This window comes from Nannobrachium achirus (genome assembly GCF_963921795.1).
Source record: "Nannobrachium achirus genome assembly, chromosome: 5".
In the NCBI taxonomy this organism is placed as follows: Eukaryota; Metazoa; Chordata; class Actinopteri; order Myctophiformes; family Myctophidae; genus Nannobrachium; species Nannobrachium achirus.
Genome location: NC_137814.1, coordinates 62,083,627 through 62,104,194, shown reverse-complemented (window position 1 = coordinate 62,104,194; position 20,568 = coordinate 62,083,627). Strand labels below are relative to the sequence as shown.

Here is a 20,568-nt window from a genome sequence, read left to right as displayed (position 1 = left end):
TTAAACTAGTGAAAACAGACGATCTACAAGCACACAACGCCTCGCACCGCGAGGCGTTGTGTGCTTGTAGATCTGCTGTTTTCACTACTTTTGTGCGACGGCCTTGTATGATGAAGCAGGGCTTTGCTTTGCGAAAAAATGAACACATTTGAAACTTGCAAAATGGAACGAAGGCCGACATTTTATTTTTATTTTTTTCCTAATGGCCGGCCTGGACCGGCCGGGAATGAACCGGCCGTTTGGGAGTTGTCCCGCTTTTCCCAATGGCCAGCACGTCCCTGAGTGTTGGAATGAGAAGCACTGTGCTGTGTTTGTGTTAATTGTTGTCCGTCGCCATGGCGTCCACACTGTGGCGCAGGAAGTGCGTTGCATTGCTTGGATTCCCAGGATTGCAAAACAACACTGTGGCGTTTTTTTGGCCTTGCCGCCATGTCGTCTTTCTCTGCAATATGACTTATCTGAGAGAGAGAGACAGAGGGAGAGTGAGAGTGAGACAGCCATGAGAGTGAGACAGCCATGAGAGTGAGACAGCCATGATGAGAGTGAGACAGCCATGAGATTGAGACAGCCATGAGAGTGAGACAGCCATGAGAGTGAGACAGCCATGAGAGTGAGACAGCCATGAGAGTGAGACAGCCATGAGAGTGAGACAGCATGCCAGATGGAACACATTCATCTATCTGAACATGAGAAACATTCAGATCAGTGACTAACTTGTTCATGTCAAGGACGCCTGATTATGGATCCCACTGGAGAAGATGGTTTTCACCAGCGTCGGCAGGTTAGCTACTCACCAGCGTCGGCAGGTTAGCATTTCACCTCACCAGGTTAGCATTCACCAGCGTTAGTTTTACTGAGGTTAAGTTTAGGGTTAGGGTTAGGGTTAAGGATAGGTTTAGGTTTTGGTGCACCTCTGCCGCAGTCCAAGTGACTACAACGGAGTGCTCCCTACATCCGGTTCATCCAATCACAAGCTTCAAAAATGAGTCCGCGGGCGTGGTTATCCATCTTTCCCAGTGGGATCCATAATCATGCGTCAAGGACCCCCAAATAATATCATAGCTGTCAGGATGTCCAAAACGGTTTCCTTTTTAGTGTGGTTGCCCAACAGGGCAACACATTATAAAATAATTGATTGAATATTTTGGGGGGAAATGTACGGGGTCTGGATCGATGGAACCAGAAAATGGCTGCCACCGCTATGACCCTATATTGGGGTGATCTGAGCGACGCGGCCACAGAGCTCTGTCCATATGCGGTGTTAAACAGTGCTGTAACCAAGAATATAATAGATTTGGATTTTTCATTCGTTTAGTTTTGACTCTTTCTTCTCTAATTCAGTTAGTTTCATCTTTTTTATAGCGGGTTTGCTAGTTTTTATTAGTTGATATTTTTGTGACAACACTTAGATTTAGTTTAGTTTTTTATTAGTTTTGGTGTTAGTTTTTTTTTTTATATATACTTTGGGTTCTTTGTCAGGTGCAGGATTCAAAAAGGTCAGAGCAAGCAGGCCTATTATGTAATAAGAACTCAACAATTGATGCAATTATTTTAAAATATATTCAGTTACTGTTGGTAATGTAAAAAAAATAACTAAGGCCATTTTGTCTATGATTTCAGTTTGTTTTAGATAGTTGTGTAAACACACAATAGAGTTTCAGTTATTGTTACATGTTTTCATTCTAGTTTTTATTTAGTTTATTCATTTATTCAGTTTTTTTATTCTAGTTTTTATTCTAGTTTTTATTTAGTTTATTCATTTATTCAGTTTTTTTTAATTTAGTTTCCGTTATTTCGTTAAATACAATAAGCTTGGCTGTAACACTGCTGTAGTGTCCCACAACATTGATTTGTGTGCAATTCAGTTTTTAAGGTGTGACTATTCGCATGTTCAACATTGTTTGTGTCGGATTGTACCATTGGTGCACCTGTGGTCCCTTGGGACCTCCTTCAGGGCCCCTTGTGGGCCATATTTCGCCCCCTGGGGGAGAACCGTTGTCATGGCAGGCCCCTGAACAGTGTTTGTGCCCAGTTTGGTGCGGTATCGGAGCAGCGGTGCACCCTGGCAAGTCCGGATGTCACGTTTGTGGCGTCCATTGTCCACTGGTGACCACCACACACCATTCTATTGGCAGTTTTAACTCTTTCTCAGCCACGGGTAGCCACTTAATATTAAAACCAGGTTAAACCGTACTTCTTCTGTACTTAAATTAGCTGCGTTTTTAGCTTGTAGATGTTTTTTTTTTTTTTTTTAATCATGAAAGTAAAATGTTTATTTAATTTCAAATGCATATGGTTTATACTTATATTGCATTTATGAACTTAAATAAAAACACGGCACCCGTGCATATCTCCTTGTATGGGCCCTTTTGTCCGTGATGTCATTACCGTAATTAAGCTACTAATATAGACTGAAGTAATTAAAGCGGGTCATGTTTGGAATTGAAACAGCTGAAATCAATAATATATCAGTATTCCGATGTAATCCTGCATCAAGTGAAGGTGGGGGCCGCCAGTTGCCCATGTCTGCTCCAGTCTTGGCTGTGAGATAAATGTTTGCCGGTGTCACAACTTGACACGGTGCCAAGTTCTCACTTCCTCTCCTGAAGGACTCACAAAGCCTCTTTGGCCCGGTGACAAGCTGACACATTATTATTACCCTTTTACCTCGTTTAACTTCTCACACCACAACCCTCCAGTATCAGTTTGAGACATCCAGTTTGGTATTCATGCATGTATTTTTCGAAAGGTCATCTCAGTTACGGTTAAGGTCTTTGCACACAGGCGCGTTTATCCGTGCGGATAAAACTGACAATTTCATTTTTTTTTAAGAAAACAATGATTCTCTACGACCTCATGCACACCGGATCCGAATTAACCGTGCGACGAGTGGCTGCGGCCGTGCGTTTTTTTCTCGATCTAACCCAGTTTGATTCGTGCGTCTTGTCGCATGCGGTAAAAAACTCATCACTCCTTTTATGACTCCTTTTGGGATCCGCAGCGCCGATTCCGCATAGCATTGCACACCAAATCCAATGCGTTTTATTCATGCAGCAACCCGGAAAAAAAAACGCAACTGTCCTGTGTGCAAATGGCTTTAGTCTGACGTTGGCATTCTAACGTCTACTGCAGGGGTTTTCAAAGTGGGTGACACCCTGGGGTGCCGTGATGCCAGTCCAGGGGTGCCGCAAGATCATTTGATAATATGTGGAATTCATCAATATCACTACATCAATATCACTTCACTATGCTTAGTGAAACAGACCTGCTTTGCACTGTACTTGATGAGTTATTTTTCCATCTACGACAACTCTTTTCAACAAAAATAGCCGATCTACAAGCTCACAACGCGTCACAACGTGACCCCCAGAATAGGCATGCTGGGGTTCAAGTGGTTAAACGTCAAGTACAACGTTATTTTCAGTCAGTTCTGATGGAAACGGATATTTCTCCAATAGGATGCAAGATTCTAAAAATGAACAGTGTAATTCAGGGGTGCCATGGATGAGAAAAAAGTATTTGCAGCCTTGCAGGAGTGCCCTGAGTCAAAACAGTTCGAAAACCCCTGGTCTACTGGACAGCGGCATTGAGATGGTAAATGGTGCATTTATATAGCGCCTTTATCCAAGGCGCTTTACAGAGATTTTGCTTTCATGCAAGGCACCAACCTGCTCACCGGGAGCAACTAGGGATTCAGAGTCTTGCTCCAGAACTCTTTGACTCTAACTATTATGATCCAGGTCTTATGCCTTAACTTCTTTGCCTTTTTTTACTATATATACACATTTTTTAAATGTTTCAAATAGCTGATCTGCAAGCTCACAACGTGCAGATGTAGATCAGCATTTGAAGTATTTAAAAATGTTTTTCAAAATAGTAAAAAAAAAAAGGCAAAGAAGTTAAGGCATAAGGCATAAGACCTGGATCATAATAGAGCCCTTAACTCTGGAGGGGGCCCGGGATCGAACAGGGAACCCTCTGTGTTCTAAGACGGCAACTCTACCCCTGAGCCACTTCCTCCCATTGAAAATTGTTAAAGTTGCTGCATCTGCTGCACGACACGTTTGTTTTCTTGTATGCTCCTTTCGGGCTATAATCTAGTAGTAATCTTTTTTTCTTCTTTTTTTTCACACGTTTAAAATTTCAATATCCTACAGCAGTGGTTATCATCATTTTCAGGCCGTGGCCCCCAAAATAATCACATTTTAACTGGGGAACCTCCACCACCCCCGCAACCCCCCACCCTGACGAGCACTAAGAGTTGAGGCATTACATTTTGTATAACACAGTTGCGAGGCGTTGTGAGCATTTAGATTGTCTATTTTCATAATTTCTGCCTCTAATGTTTGACAATTTGGCCAACGTTTAATTTGCCATTTTAGAGGTATTAAAAAAGTCCTTAATTTGTCAATTTAGAAATGTGCAGATACCCTCTATTCTATACACTTAAACTTTATGTTGGTTTGTTTACTGTTGAGTGAGAAAACAATGTTTCACATTACGCATTGACATTGAAATTATAATGTACTTAGTAATGTGTACTTTTGAAAGCCTGAGTATAGCCGCATTTTGTCTTAGCGTTGCCCGTCGGTCCAGCTTTAATGTCAAACCAAGGTGAAACAGTGTCATGGTAACTGCACCGTGAACACAGATTTTCTGGAAGTGCGTGCACGCACACACACACACACACACACACACACACACACACACACACACACACACACACACACACACACACACACACACACACACTCACACACACACACTCATCTTTTCATGCATTAGATATTAGATATCACATATTAACCTGATAATCTGGAGATGTGTGGGCAGTGGCTGCGTTGGGTTTCAGCGGAGCGATCGATAACGTTCCCCGTGGCAATTTTTAGCATGACATTCCATACCTGCGCTGGTGTAAAATGAATCCCGCCGTGCGCTGCATGCATCCAGTCTGCTGGGGTTCGCTAATCCTCTGATTGCTTACGCACAGTGGTGGAAAAAGTACTGTTTTTTGTTTTTTTGTCTTGTTTTGCTTAAGCACTGCGATATAGAAATATTGGCATCAAAATAATAGGGCTAAAGTAGTTAATGGAAGTTTTATAATATTATAATTTGTAACTGGTAATTAAAGTTGTCAAATAATTGTACTGGAGTAAGAAAAAAGTACAATATTTGGATACGAGATGTAGTGGAGTAGAAGTATACTGGAAATTGGAAATACTCAAGTAAAGTAAAGTAAAAATTATAACTGAAAAATTTACTTAAGTATAGTACTTGAGTAAACCTACTCAGTTACTTTCCACCACTGTGAACGCCCAGAAAATGGATTAGCTGTGCATTTTCCGAGAGAATAACCTTTTCTTTTTTTTCTTTTTTCTTTTTTGATTCTTTTTTGAAAAAAAGGTGTCTCATTCGTGTTCTTCTAAATCAGTGTTTTTCAACCTTTTTCTGGATCAGGAACCATTTTCATGCGACCCACCCGTCTGATCGCTTTGACTGATTGATTTGACTGACTGATTGATTGATTGATTGATTGATTGATTGATTGATTGATTGATTGATTGATTGAAGACTTTATTATAAGTTTGCATAGGAAAAGGTACAGTCAACTAAAAAGAGATCCTAGAAAGCACTTGGCTTATTTGCACAGGAAAACAATGCAGTAGATAGTCAAAAAAAGAAAAAGAAAAAAAAATGCAGGAAAAATTTATACAGTAGATATTTACAATAGAAGGGTCAGTGGGGTTACAAGGCTGGGCTAGGTTTGTTTTTACCAGTTACAAGTGGTTGCCGCCTGTAGGTGGTTTTTCAGGGTGATTTTAAAGGATGTTACACTCCTTTAAGGCCTTCGGTAAGGCGTTCCACATTTTGGTGGTATATTGTGGACATCCTTGACCTTTAGGAAGTAGTTTGCCAGGTACATGGGTATCTTAGTGGTGTAGTGTATCTTGTACACCAGGCCCATTGCAAGTTGCTGTAGCTCTGTCTTCTACTCTGAGCCACTCTTAACTGGTGAGTAGTGGTGAGGTGAGTCTGATAGGGAAGGTTAAGCAGGATCCTAATTAGTTTGTTTTGGGCTGTTACTTTGGAGCTTAGTTTTTAGGGCTGCTGGGGTGTCACAATACCATATGTGGACTCCGTAGTCAAAAGAGGGGCTGACTGAATACTTTATTAACAGTTTGCAGAGACAGGTACAGGGAAGTACAGTACAATACAAGATCTGCAAAAAGGATCCTTCCGAGGAGGCTTATGGCTTGTTTCCAGTGGGGTCCTGTGTACTCAATTCATGGAAAAAAAATGTACGTTTCTCATGAGTGGTCATCTACAGTACAAGCCTACATGCTTGTAGATCCGCAGTTTTTGGTGAAAAAAGATCAAACCAAGTACAGTTCAACTGTCCATTTCACTAAGTATAGAGGGTCTCTAAGTGATTCGAGTTTGTAGATCTGCTATTTTTTGATATATTTTTTGCAAGTTTTTGAATATATTTTCCAGATTCTATAAATGTCTTATAAAGTTTTTTTGAAAAACTCATGTTTCTATCATCAGCGGTTCTCAAACCTTTTCGTGTCAGGGACCCCCAAAATTATAGGTATTTGGCCACGGACCCCCATCTCAAAATATGTTGTACCAGGGACCCTCAGTAGCAAAGATTTGAGCTACAAAGGTTTGCTTTGAAAATGATATATTCAAGATTTGCACACATTTTCAAGATTTGTCAAAAGTAGCAGATCTACAAGCTTGCAGTGAGCTTGTATAACTGCTATTGTTTTATAGTTATAGTGGTTAAAACGTTCAAGGTCTTATAAGTGATATTGATACATTCCAAATATAATCAAAGCATTCTGCAGCACCCTTGGACTTGCGTCACCACACCCCAGGGTGCCACTGCACCCTGCACTCTGAGAAGAAGACCTGCTGCTCCGGTGCTTCTCGTGAGCCTCGGCTTCACGGCAGGCAAATCGGATTTGTTTCTCAAATAGTCTCTAATCTCTCAGCGCCGAAGCGTCCTCGCTGTGTAATTTGCAAGCGATCAGCTGGCGTTGGTGTGTATGCAGATAGCCGTGGACTTATCTGCATCGGTTGCCGGGGTAACGATGCCTGCGATGCTTGTCACCCAGTGTGTTTGTTCATCGGCTCATAAAATGTGCAACTGTAAAAGAGCACAGTAGAGAAGTCTAGTACACCTTTCAACCTGTCTTCATATAAAAGGTCCATACTAATGTAATGTTCATAATAAAATAGCAAAACACTTTTATTATCGCAAGAACAATGGTTTCCACTTTAACATTGCAACTTTTCAGGAATAGAAAGCCTGCATTTTCTATTGGCTTGGATTCTCCATCGATGAGGTCACAAGATGATGGGTTTCTGACCTGCAGAGTCCTCCTCTGAGACACAGACCAAGTAGAAAAGAATATACTGTATGCTATTTTATAATGAACATTAGTGAGGACCAATTGTATGAAGATAGGATGAGAAGTGGTGAAATCCTTTAAGCATTAAGCAATACAGAAAAATGTAAGTATTTCAAGCGCTGCTACATGGCCTTAGGTTTGGGGGTAACGGAGTAACTTAACAAGTTAGTTTTGGAATTTAGTACGATTGTTTATCCGTTATATTTTCCAAAAAATAATGGTGTTACTTAGTTACATTTAAGACCTATAATTCCCTGTTCTTTCTGTTGCCATAAAAGAAAAATAATCCATCTGACACATTCGCGCTGTTTCCTGAATGAATGAGCTCTTCTCTGTCATAGGAGCCTGAGGAGGCATGCATGTAGGGCCCACACTTTTTACACGGAAAAAGGTGACCGACCAGAAATATGTTTCAATCTGTGGTGGTTGCGCATTCAGAATGACTACAGTACAGTCACGGCACAGAATTATATAGGTTAACTCTTTTTGCTCGTCTGGTTGCTCGTCTTGTCTTGGTTTGTAGACGCACACGGCATGGCAGGGCTTGAGAGAAGACAGCTAGGTTGCCCTTAAGTAAGGCTATGGAAGTATTCACACTATTTGGGGATTTACTGGGGAAACAAGTAGATAAACATCAATGCATATACTGTAGCCATGGTGAAGCCACGCACAGCTCCAGTGACCCCGAGTAGGCTGCACTTTTGATTTTATTATTAACAGACTTCCTTGCAGGTGGGTTTTAATTGTCGGTAACGGAAAAACAAGTTACTTTTCTCAGTGGGTAACGCAGTAACGTACAGGTTACTTTTTAATGGCAATAACGGCAGTAACTTAACGAGTTACTTTAAAAAGTAACGATTCAACGACACATCTTTGGTCAAGTCTAGAGCGTGTCAGCTCGTCTGGGTTTGTCAGGTTCAAGACATCCCTGGAGAGGACACTGTAAACCCTGGAAGTTATGCAGCCAAATAAACCCAGGAAATCACATTCAAACAAACAAACAAATATAAGAGGTGAAAGCTAACCTTGCATCACCAAACTTTCCACCACAGAGGAAAGCCTTGTAATTTGTTCTAAACCGGGCTGTGTGATCCTGTTTTGCAGTGGAGTCTGTTCAGCAAAAGCTAGGGTATGGCAAAGATGGGAGTCCTCATGGAAAAGAGGCATTACATTTTGTATAACACAGTTCTATTGTGAAAATAGCAGATCTACATGCATGTAGATTGGCTATTTTCACAATGTCAAATTTTGACAGTTTTTTACACAGGTTTCTACGGTTTCTAGGGCTGGATTTGGCAGGAATGGCTGTTCAAGTTCAAGTTCAAGTCAGTTTATTGTCTGTTTACACAGAAATTTGTTGTAATGTGCATACAGTGCCTACTAAAAACAAATACACCACAATAAAAACACAGACACATACAGACTACAACACAACACAAGGCCAGCAATAAAACAAATCCACCTGGAAATTGTCCAATTCCTAAATTCTAAAAGTTCATATAACCGCACAGCTAAACTTGGCATGTTAGTAAACGTGACACAATTAACAATAATACATTGCACCTGTGCAGCTGACCTGCGGAACCTGGGAGTGGGAATATACCATTCTGTCAAGATGGGGAGAATACAAGTGTGGAGAATATAATTATAATACCTTGTTAAAGTGACCATTTTGTTAATTTTTGCATTTGTAGTTTTTTTACTGTAATTTAACAACATAATAACCAGCGCAGATAGACAAAGAAATATTCATAGATTTATATTTAAAAGTAACTTTTATCTTCCCCCCTGGACCCAGGGTATGGCAGCTGCATACCCCTGCCATATCCAATTGACGCCCCTGTAGAGGTGAAAGCTAACCTTGCATCACCAAACTTTCCACCACAGAGGAAAGCCTTGTAATTCGTTCTAAACCAGGCTGTGTGATCCTGTTTTGATTTGATGTTTTTTTTTTTTTTTTTACGGGGGCGCAGTGGCTCGGTCGCTAGCTCTGTTGCATCACAACTAGAAGCTCCCCTGGGTTTGATTCCCGCTGGTGACACTGTGGGTGCTGGGGGCATGTTCTCTCCTCCGCATCATCAGTGCCCATACCCGAGGTGGGTTTGGCAAAAAGGGGCCTTTCTGTGTGGAGTTTGCATGTTCTCCCTGTGTCCCCTAGCCCGACAAAAAAACATCATGCATTAATCCTGGTCTCTATACTGCCTCCCCCTGGCCAGCCGGGGCGCCTGATGGAGAGTAAAGGAACTGGTTGGAAACTCCCCCCTGAGTTTCACCCTCAGGTGAAAAGCAGCGGCTTGGACTCCTCATGCAAAGGAGGACGCATGAGGCCAGTCCGTTGCTCTCCCCAGGTTGGCAGAGGGAGTTTAGCGCCCAGGATTACATTAGACCAGGGTTCCCCAATAGGCGGCCCGCGGGCCATTTGCGGCCTGCGAGGGGCTACTGTCAGGCCTCCACCAACCCCAGTAATAATGGTGGTATAAGAGCAGCAACAACACTAGTATATCGTCGTTGTCAGGTGGAAACCTCGTATCTCCAAATTTGTACGTTATTTCGCAAAGTAAAGCCCTGCTTCATCATACAAGGCCGTCTCACAAAAGTAGTGAAAACAGCAGATCTACAAGCACACAACGCCTCGTGGTGCGAGGCGTTGTGTGCTTGTAGATCGGCTGTTTTCGCTAGTTTAAATCATTTTTAAAATGATAAATGCAAAACGAACGGTTTTGGACATGAAAGATTTTCACCCGACAACTTCGATATCTGAACTGTCGCTGGAGTAGCAGGAACGCCACCGTCGCCCCCTGCAATGCTGTGGCCCTCGACTTGGTACCAGACTTGGTACGACTTGGTACAAAACGATTGTTATACCAAAAGAAACTGAACGATTGTACTAGGGGAATCATTTTGCAGGTGCTCGGCAGTGGTGGTCCCGGTTGGTGGTCCAACGCCCTCTTAGGGAAGCTGTTGTCACAAACACATTTTAATGAGATGTCCACGTTCAGTGTCTGCCACTCTGTGTCTTAGTTTTGCTGAGCTGGCTTTAAAACTTTTTTGCCATTTCGAGGGCGCGGGGGAAACTGTAAGACTGTGGGCACTGCACTGAAAAACTCTCCTTGCTAAATTAAGAGTACAGTTTTTGCACACTCAGCATGTGTGTGTGTGAGCCTGGAGAGAGACAATTAATGTCGCTGGTGGAAACTGGAAAGTAGCTGAGAACATGTACTCAAGTATTCTGTACTTAACGCAATGTTGAGGTATTTTTTTTACTTTCCTGAAGAATTTTCAATATTTCACTTTAACTCCAGGCAAGAAAATTGGATTTTTAAGAAAGTTTGAATGTCGAAGAAAACCTCTCAGTTCAACTGTAAAACTTTCTGTGATCAATAGGCTAAATCATAGTTTACATTTGTGTTTTAACCCATTAAAACCCGGAAAGCATCTGTGCTGTTTTCGATTTTTTGCGTTGGCCATTAGAAAATAGCAGATCTACAAGCTCACAGTGCAGCACTTCATGCTGCACTGCGAGCTTGTACAGCTGCGATTTCTTTTGAAAAATCTCGAAGGTGTGAGAAGAACTTTAGTGATTTTAGAAGGCATTTGTAGAATCGGCCTGTTAAGTGTTTTTTATGGGTTTGGAGAGATGTGTGTAGAAATACCGTGTTTTACATGTGAATAAGGACACGTTAACACATTCATTCCAGGCATGGACTGACGTCACTTGCTTATTGTGTTGCAGGTTGTAGTTACCGGCTGCCACCAGCAGGGCGTCAACATCATCAACAACAATAACAACCGACGCAGGGGAGGAACGCAAGGTACTGGAACACACCCTCTGTCTGTCTGTCTGTCTGTCTGTCTGTCTGTCTGTCTGCCTGTCGATGTACACAGACCTTTTCCCAGAGCGCTGCCGTGTAGCTGCAGTGTCACACACACCAGGCACGCACACACATAGACATCAAAGGGGGCTTGAGCCCCTGCCTTTTATCCATCTGTACAAAGTGTCCTCTCAAGACCATGAATGCAGTTTTTACTATGGGGAAAGAAATGCAAATGCCCCGCTTTCCATGCAATACCTGAAGGCAGCATTCAAGATAATTGCCTTGTCCAAACTCTCCTGAACTTGAATGCAGCATCTTATGTTGAAAGAATTGCCCTCTCTGTGTGGAAATCCATGCTGTTACACCACATCTCCAGAATTGACTTGATTATGCTTAGTTCAGTGTGGTATCAAGCAGCGAAAATAGCCGACCTCCAAGCTCACAACCCTTCACGCTGCAACGCTTTGTGAGCTTGGAGGTCTGCTATTTTCAGCAAAAGGCTCGTTAAGAAATTTCAGCCCCTGCCCCTCCAACCTTCTTTGCACGTCCCTGGCAGACACGCATTGGTGCCGCTTAACACCGCAGTTATGGCCGCCACTCTGAGAAATCGGTCTATAGATTGATCGATCTATGGATCAGTGGCCACTTCCCAGCAAACAATCGACGTACTGGTGACGTCACATGAAAGTCTAGATCGGGTCGGTCAGTCATCTCCCATATTTCGACGTACATGTTACGTCTAAATATAGTGAGGAATTGTGACGTCATACTCCGACCCCGATATCGACCGATATCGACGTCAATATCAGTCGATATCAAGTCATTTTTTTGACGGTCTAGATTGGTCATTTTTTTCTACGTCGACTGCACGTCTTAAACAGGTCCAGAAAAGACGTGATTACATATTTGTCATTTGTGATTTGAAAAATAATTAACATCATATTATATTTTTTATATTTGTATTAAATATTTGTATTCAATAATTAACATATGTGGCGCAAGAGAGTGTAATAACATCAGCCATTAAATTAGGATATACTATTTTCTCATTTTCCATTAGAAAAATAATGAGCAACACATTCTATAAAGTTTATATTTTTTAAATAATATATTTATTTGTGTGGCACTAAGATCAGTCACTAACCAGTGAAGACCAGTCTGATTGGCTGACAAAATAATGAACACCACTTGTCATTGGCTGTTGGCGGCTTTACCCATGATTCCACGCGGGCAGCCCGGGAAGAACCAAGAGCACACCAAAAGCTGTGTGCTACGCTCGGCTCGGAGAGTTATATTATATTATCATTATATTTCATGCTGGAAAGTGCCTTTGTACACTACACTGTGGATTACATCTCTGCCTCCGGTTCCTGCATCATCACGATATTGTCTGATTAATTCATGTGGCAACGGAACGCAGAGTTCCGCCTAGCGCGCGCATTTTTAAATTGTAACCGATGAGGAAGACCCTATGGGAAGACCCCGCCCCTCTCTCTCTCACGTCGTTCACTACAGTACAGTACACAGCAGCACAACGTCCAGCAGATCGGAGCCTTTGAAGTGTATGCAGGAGGCAGACACGCAGTAAGTGTAAAATATAGAAGTTATTGCTATTGTTTTGTAATGCTGATACTGAATAGCTTGGTTAACGTCCTGCTGCGAGTTCATTTGGACTGGGTTAGCTGACTGGGTTTGGCTAGTGCGTTAGCATTTAGCATAACAACAGGCTGGCTGGCTAGCTAGCAGCTGGCTAGCCGTGCTCGACAGAACAAACTGGCGTTGTTGTTATATGTAGAAATACAGCCTTAGCACAGCTACGTGCTAGAACTGCATACATTCATTTGTATTAACTGTAAGTGGATATTTATTATACCCATGGCCAGCTCAGGTCTATTTTGTCCCAACAAAAACACAGGCTGGTGGTTTTGACTGTGGCTACAGCTTTCAAAGCGGGGTCCGTGAGGGAGTTCCAGGGGGTCCACAGCTAAATGATAGATAGTTAGGAACCAAGGGGACCTTTTTCATGTCTGAAATGGAACCAAATGGACCCTAACTGGTCCATTTGATTCCATTTCTACATTCTCTGAGTTGATTTTACATGGAGTCCCAGCTAGAAAGAAATGCCATTAACAGCTGGGGTCTGTAGCCTAATGCATGTGCCAAACTGGGGGCCACAACACAAGCTTGTAGATTGGCTATTTTATTTTCCAGTTGCTAAATAGGGACAAGTACAATGCATGCTGTAAAAAAATCAAAGCTCACAAGCGTGCGTGTGTGTGTGTGTGTGTGTGCTCATTTGTAATGTATTTTGTAGTCTTTAAACTTTTGTTTTTCTTCTGTCAACAGAACATTCCAACGTCGAAAAGAAAACCAGTCTATGCAATATGGTAAATTAAGTCTCCTCTTACCACCCTTTAGCAAAATCCTTTTTAATCCAGGAAATCCGGTAGTAATCCACAATAGGAAAATAAAAGGTAGCTTCGTCCTGTGGTATAATATCCAAGATCCAATATAGAATTACAGCAAAACATGAGACTTCTCCTTCTCTTCTTACCCTGCACTGCCAAAGCTGCACTTCACAGGTGTTACAAACACGTCTGAATGCCAATCTACTGCAGCCAATCACTGCAGGAACTAGTCAAGTACTAAATAGCCAATATACTGTACATGCTCATATTATGCAATGTGTTCTTGTAGATAATTTTGTTTCTAATGCAACATTGTTTGATGGAGTATGATAAAATCTAACCTATTCATTTCCTTTTTCTCTCTCTCTCTGTTACATGAGGTGTCTCTGTGGTGGTATGAGGTGATCCTGGGAGCTAAGCCAACCCGGTAATTTACTTAATTAATAATGATTTATTTGAACTGAGAATCCATTCTACAGCCTCAAATTGTGTGTGCTTGTAGATCAGCTGTTTTTGTGTCAAACACCTCTGAAAGGAAACTTGACTTCGGTCCATTATATCTCCCCTTTAATGATTGAATGATTGCACTCTCCCACAGTAATAAGGAAAAGAAAAAAACAACACATGTTAACTATTTTAACACTTTGTTAATTTTAAGCTCAGTGTCAGGGAATCCCATAAATGAGAGTAAATGCCAATGGAACATTATTGCAAGCCATTTTGGCAAAACCTTGATCGGCGCTACCCACACTTTAGGTTGTGTTGCTCATGCCTCAAATGCCCGATGCTTACAAGCTGTACTTTGTTGTAAAGGTGACGAATCAATAAAACAATACAAATAGGTATTATTAAAGGGGAGATATAATGGACCGAAGTCAAGTTTCCTTTGTTTTTGTGCCGTCTCTCAGGTGCCGTTCGTTGGGTGGCTGCTTGTTCTTGTGACGCAGTGTCCAGTCCTGTCTTATGTGGAAGCAAACATGTATGAACTAGTCACTAGTCTGTTTTCACTTCTCCCTCTCTCTCTCTCTCTCTCAGGTGTCTGCTGTGCTTTGTCCTGCCTTTCCTTTGGGATAGACATGGTGGTTTCTACTCTTGGGAGATACCAACCAGGTAGTCTGATCATTGTTTTGTACTAAATAGCCAATCTACAAACTGTTGTGCGATGGAAAATTATAACGCTTCGATTGGGTGTCTAACCTATTTATTTATATATTTTTATTCTCTTTCTCTCTCAGGTGGCGTGACGTGTCTGATAGTCCTTTCGGACCTGGTGCCAGTCGTAGCGGATAGAGAGAGGAGAATGGAGAGATGACCAAGCTTTTAAGACCTTGGTAGGCTTTACATGAGTCACAGTATAAAGTGCATGTTTCAACATGGAAGAAGGAGGTTCGCACACTGTTCCAGAGTTCCAGTAAATAGTTTATTAGGACACATTATTGTATCCTAATAAACTATTTACTGGAGCTCTGGAACAGTGTGCGAACCTCCTTCTTCCATGGTGTGTATATTATATATTCTTTGGTTCGGAACCTGTAAATCTTTGGAGATGTGCGTGCTTTCCTCTCTGCATGTTTCAACATACAATATGAATTAACCCTTGTGTGATGTGGTTTTCAGTGTATGCATAATTATTTGTTTAATTATTCTAGGCGATGGCCTGTTAGAATGTTCTCATTTTTTCGCAGCTTAACCACCAGAACCCCCTCTTATGTCAATGTCATGATATGTGAACATTATGTGAAAATAAATAATAAAAGTTTGCATGAATGTAGCTTGTGGACCTGCTGTTGCTGAGCAGATTTGGCGTAGAGGATTTAAAAAAGCAGACTGGGCCACCTGATCAACAAGGGATCAAGAGATTACTATATTGCTCACAAAAATGTAATATGTTTTTCTTCAGGCTCTTCAGTAACCACATGAAGGGGGAAAAGGAAGGTGGCTTTGGAGAAGACTGATGTATTTTAGAGCAATACAAGGTAACTTCATGTTGACCAAGGACAGACAATTGGCACACACCAATCTGTAAATAATGTAATTGGGCAAAACATGTCCTTCCCTTTGATACAATGGCAAGTGTCTTTGATTGGGTGTCTAACCCAGGGGGTTTCAAACATTTTTGACTCGGGTCACCCCTGTAAATAACATTTTAATCCACGGCACCCTTGAAGTACACTGTAAATGTTTTGAATCTTGCATCATTGGAGAAATATCAGTTTCCATTAGAACTGACTGAAAATAACTTTATAATTGATGTTTAACCACCCCAGCATCCCTATTTCTGAGGAAGGTTCACCAAAAATAGCCGATCTACAAGCTCACAACGCGTCGTGACGTGTTGTAGCTTGTAGATCTGCTATTTTTGCAGAAGAGATTTGGCCGTAGATGGAAAAATAATTCCTCACAATTAAGGTCGGTTTTACTTAGTGAACTGATATTGATGTAGTGATAATGATGATCAGATTATTCTGAGGCACCCCTGGACTGGCATGAAGGCAACCTAGGGTGCCAGAGCACCCAGTTTGGGAAACCCTGGTCTAACCTATTTCCTTCCTTCTTCTCTCTCTCTCTCTCTCAGCTGGCGTGATGTGTCTGCTTGGGTCCAGTCGTTGAGAGGATGGAGAGAAGAAGCACCTCTGTGACCAAGCTTTTTAAGTAAGTAAAAAGTAATGCACAGCATAACACAGTATAAGGTTTGTGTGATGTTTGGGTGTTCTGTGGTCTTCAGTGTCTTACAATTTAATTCTTCTAGGTGAGGGCCTGCTTAACCAACTGAACTCTTGTTATGTTAAGGTTATGAGGGTGAACATGATGTGAAGTTTACAAGTTTGTATGCATTGTGACCTTGTAGACACACCTGTAAATAATTTAATTGGCAAAACATGACAATTTGGTGGTGTAAGGTTATGACAGCATGTTACTTTTATTCCCTTTTTCTACAGATGCCGTCATGACGTTCAACCCAGAAGCAGAGTCTTTTAGAGCAATACAAGGTAACTTCATGTTGACCAAGGACAGACAATTTGGCACACACCGATCTGTAAATAATGTAATTGGGCAAAACATGTCCTTCCCTTTGATACAATGGCAAGTGTCTTTGATTGGGTGTCTAACCCAGGGGGTTTCAAACATTTTTGACTCGGGTCGCCCCTGTAAATAACATTTGAATCCACGGCACCCTTGAAGTACACTGTAAATGTTTTGAATCTTGCATCATTGGAAAAATATCAGTTTCCATTAGAACTGACTGAAAATAACTTATACTTGATGCTTAACCACTTGAACCCCAGCATCTCTATTCTGGGAGGAAGGTTCACCAAAAATAGCTGATCTACAAGCTCACAACACGTTGTGACTAGGGGTGTCTTCTAAAAATCGACGAATCGACGCGTCGTTTTAAGCCCCGGGAATCGACGCCAATTGTTTGAGTCGAAGCGAAAATATATATTTTTTTATATCACCAGTTATAGCCTACTACTGCCAGTACTGCGGTGCACTGCTGGGCTGGTGTGGTGTCATGTACTTCCAATGAGAAGTAGCAATTGGCGAACAGTTATTTATTGTCTCGCACCAGCGTCGGGTTGAAAGTGAGACGGAACGGCCAGAACGGTTCAGAACCGCCGCTTCGTTAAAACATTCAGAGCCGGGACAGTGTTCCGTTAAGAGGAGGAAGCACGCTGTCAAAATCACATATTAAATAACCTGCCACAGCACAAACGCGCGTCCACGAAGTAGTAAACAATCTTCTAAAGTCAAATTAACATACACAAGTGTAGGCTACAAGTTACATTTTCTAATTAAAGTGCTTCTGAATTGTTCCAGTGTTGTAATCCATGATGAATGATTGTGTTTCGCTGTGTTTGCGTCCATGACATGTCCTCACTGCTGGCTCAAGCGGGAGCTGTGCCTCCACCTGTTTATGATCAGTTTCTGAAATGAATCCGTTCTCGACACTGACTCATTACTCTGTCAGCGCTCTGTGTCCCGTGACTGCGGACTGGATCCCATCGTTCATTTAAAAGAGCCGTTCAAGAGAGCGCAATCGTTCGCGAATGTCTCATCTCTACTGCACGCTGCAGACAGTGCAGAGAGACGGGGCAGAGTTGAAACAGCGGAGATGTTTTATTTGTTTTAACGGTGTGTTATAACTCTATGGTTGTACACTGCTATGCAGATAACATTTGTGCTCGCGCACCGATATCACCGAAAACACTGTGTATTCAATTCATCTCTTAATGTATTATTCTATTATGTTGACGTGGTTTAAAGCAACACTTTTTTTTTCTTTTTTTTTACACAAAGTAGACTATAAAACGATTCGTCGACGCGTCGGATTAACCCCCGCGACTCGAATCGACTTCATAAATCCTGTGTCGAAGACAGCCCTAGTTGTGACGTGTTGTGAGCTTGTAGATCTGCTATTTTTGCAGAAGAGATTTGGCCGTAGATGGAAAAATAACACAAATCAGGTCAGTTCTACTTAGTGAACTGATATTGATGTAGTGATATTGATGATCAGATTATTCTGAGACACCCCTGGACTGGCATCAAGGCACCCTAGGGTGCCACAGCACCCACTTTGGGAAACCCTGGTCTAACCTATTTCCTTCTTTCTTCTCTCTCTCTCAGCTGGCGTGATGTGTCTGCTTGGGTCCAGTCGTTGAGAGGATGGAGAGAAGAAGCACCTCTGTGACCAAGCTTTTAAGTAAGTAATGCACAGCATAACACAGTATAGGTTTGTGTGATGTTTGGGTGTTCTGTAGTTTTCAGTGTCTTACAATTTAATTCTTCTAGGTGAGGGCCTGCTTAACCAACTGAACTCTTGTTATGTTAAGGTTATGAGGGTGAACATGATGTGAAATCTACAAGTTTGTATGCCTTGTGACCTTGTAGACACACCTGTAAATAATTTAATTTGCAAAACATGACAATGTGGTGGTGTAAGGTTATGACAGCATGTTACATATTTTTATTCTCTTTTTCTACAGATGCCGTCATGACGTTCAACCCATGAGCAGAGGACATCCTAAAGCAGTAGATTTGGGAGACACATCGGAACTGTCCATTTCAAGAGAGACACTATGGACTGATATAACTTGAATTAGTTCTGGTTGGACCTAAAACCTGGTAGCTCACTGGACATGCAGGCAAAAGGAGGCAGCGGGGGACACAAATGTGTGCACTCAGAACTGATTGAACTGCCACTGTGAATTCTGGGGGATCTTGGTAGTTCTGTTTGGACCTACAGTATAACCTGGCAACTCACCGGAATACTTTTTTTTTTTTTTTTTTTTTGTGAACTCACCGGAATATATTTTTTAATTACTTTTTTGTTGTGAACTCACCGGAATATTTTATTTATTAAATTTTGTTGTTGTGGGACATAAGCAAGCAAAAAGGTAGGCTGTGCTATTATTTCATGTATTTCTTTATTTGTCCAGTGTTTAGGTAAAAAAATGTGAACCGTTATGTTCGTTTCTGGATTTCTGAAGCTTAATCAGAGCTAGTGGCTGCTGTGTGAGCTACCCTCTATTAACTATTCAATACTTGACACAATTTGGTGTCATACTGTCATATGTCTGACACAGAAGTAATGAAAACAATTCCAAGTTGTCTTGCTGATAATGCTTTTAGTTTTGAATTTTGGTGGAGGAAAAAATGTGTTTCTATTGTGGTCCTAAGCAGACCATTGCCTTTAAAATATGTAATGTTTGTCTGACAGAACAGGAAAATAAAGAGATGGAAATGAGTGTGTATTGAATTGTGATTTTATTTGTAATGTGTGCATAATTGTACTCATTTTCAGACAGCAGCCCATTTCCTAATTATTTAAATATCCTTTAGCTTTGTTTTAATCACTCAGCACAGCAGCATGTTAACTAATGTGTTTCTGTTGAGCCTATAAAACAAAGCTATGTGAATATGAAAACAAAATGGGCTACTTGTCTGAAAATGAGGAATACAGTTTATGCACAGAGCCTGGAAACGGTATTAAACATGTCTAGAATTGGTTTAAATTGCACGTCTTTTAGACGTCCACAATGACCACATTTAGACTAGATTTAGACCTTATTTAGCGGTCCTAGAAACGTCATTTCCGGACGTCATCTGGACGTCCGAAAAATGACGTCATCTGCACTCACGTTTTCGACCTTCCACGGACCAATATTAGACGTAGAAAAATGACTTGGATATGACGTCGATTAGACGTCTCGATGCGCAGTGGGTTTGGACACAAATAACATTCTGTCAAAGTCTTTGGCTTCATTACCCCAGAGTCTCTGTAAGCACGTCCCGGTGAGGACATGCTGCGATTGGCCTGTCGTCGCTTTGACTGGGAGTTCTGCCTTGGTGCCTTGGCAAATATCGGGATGAAACTCATTGTCTCCCTTGTAGTAGTAATATAGTCAAGCCCCAAGCAGGGACACCAGAGGGCATATATTGTCATGACGACACCCTCCAATGTCTAATCTCCTACCTCAACACACATGTTTAAGACGGCAATAAAACGGCGCGATGCCTGCATCAGTGTGTGTGCGTGCGTGTGTGTGTGTGTGTGTGTGTGTGTGTGTGTGTGTGTGTGTGTGTGTGTGTGTGTGTGTGTGTGTGTGTGTGTGAGTGGTACTTGAATGTCCGGGTTGAACATCGGTCATGAGAAGTCTGTTGTTACACACACGCACGCACGCACGCACGCGCACGCGCGCACGCACACACACACACACACACACACACACACACACACACACACACACACACACACACACACACACACACACACACACACACACACACACACAGTGGTTTCTGCTTTCTAACAGTCAGTCCACATAAATCCAACTGTATTATCTCAACTGTCAAACACATGGCGGTTGGGAACATACGCCTACAGATTACCTGTTGTAGCCTTTATCACAAGGCCAGGCTATGGAG

At 41.8% G+C, this 20,568-nt stretch overlaps 1 protein-coding gene and 1 long non-coding RNA gene across 2 annotated transcripts in view; both read left to right on the top strand.

The window, feature by feature from the left end:
- The window catches only part of basp1 (brain abundant, membrane attached signal protein 1), an 85,060-nt gene that overhangs the window by 15,728 nt on the left and 48,764 nt on the right, over nucleotides 1-20,568 (top strand). Inside the window, exon 2 of the mRNA XM_080725202.1 lies at nucleotides 11,152-11,230. The gene's annotated coding sequence lies outside the window, so the exon portion shown is untranslated. The remainder of the gene's footprint in view (nucleotides 1-11,151; nucleotides 11,231-20,568) is intronic.
- LOC308286033 lies at nucleotides 13,597-19,070 on the top strand. The gene is made up of 8 exons (XR_013962098.1): nucleotides 13,597-14,068; nucleotides 14,677-14,751; nucleotides 14,877-14,972; nucleotides 15,542-15,617; nucleotides 16,217-16,293; nucleotides 16,581-16,631; nucleotides 18,268-18,343; nucleotides 18,627-19,070. It is a non-coding gene; the product is annotated as an uncharacterized lncRNA (long non-coding RNA).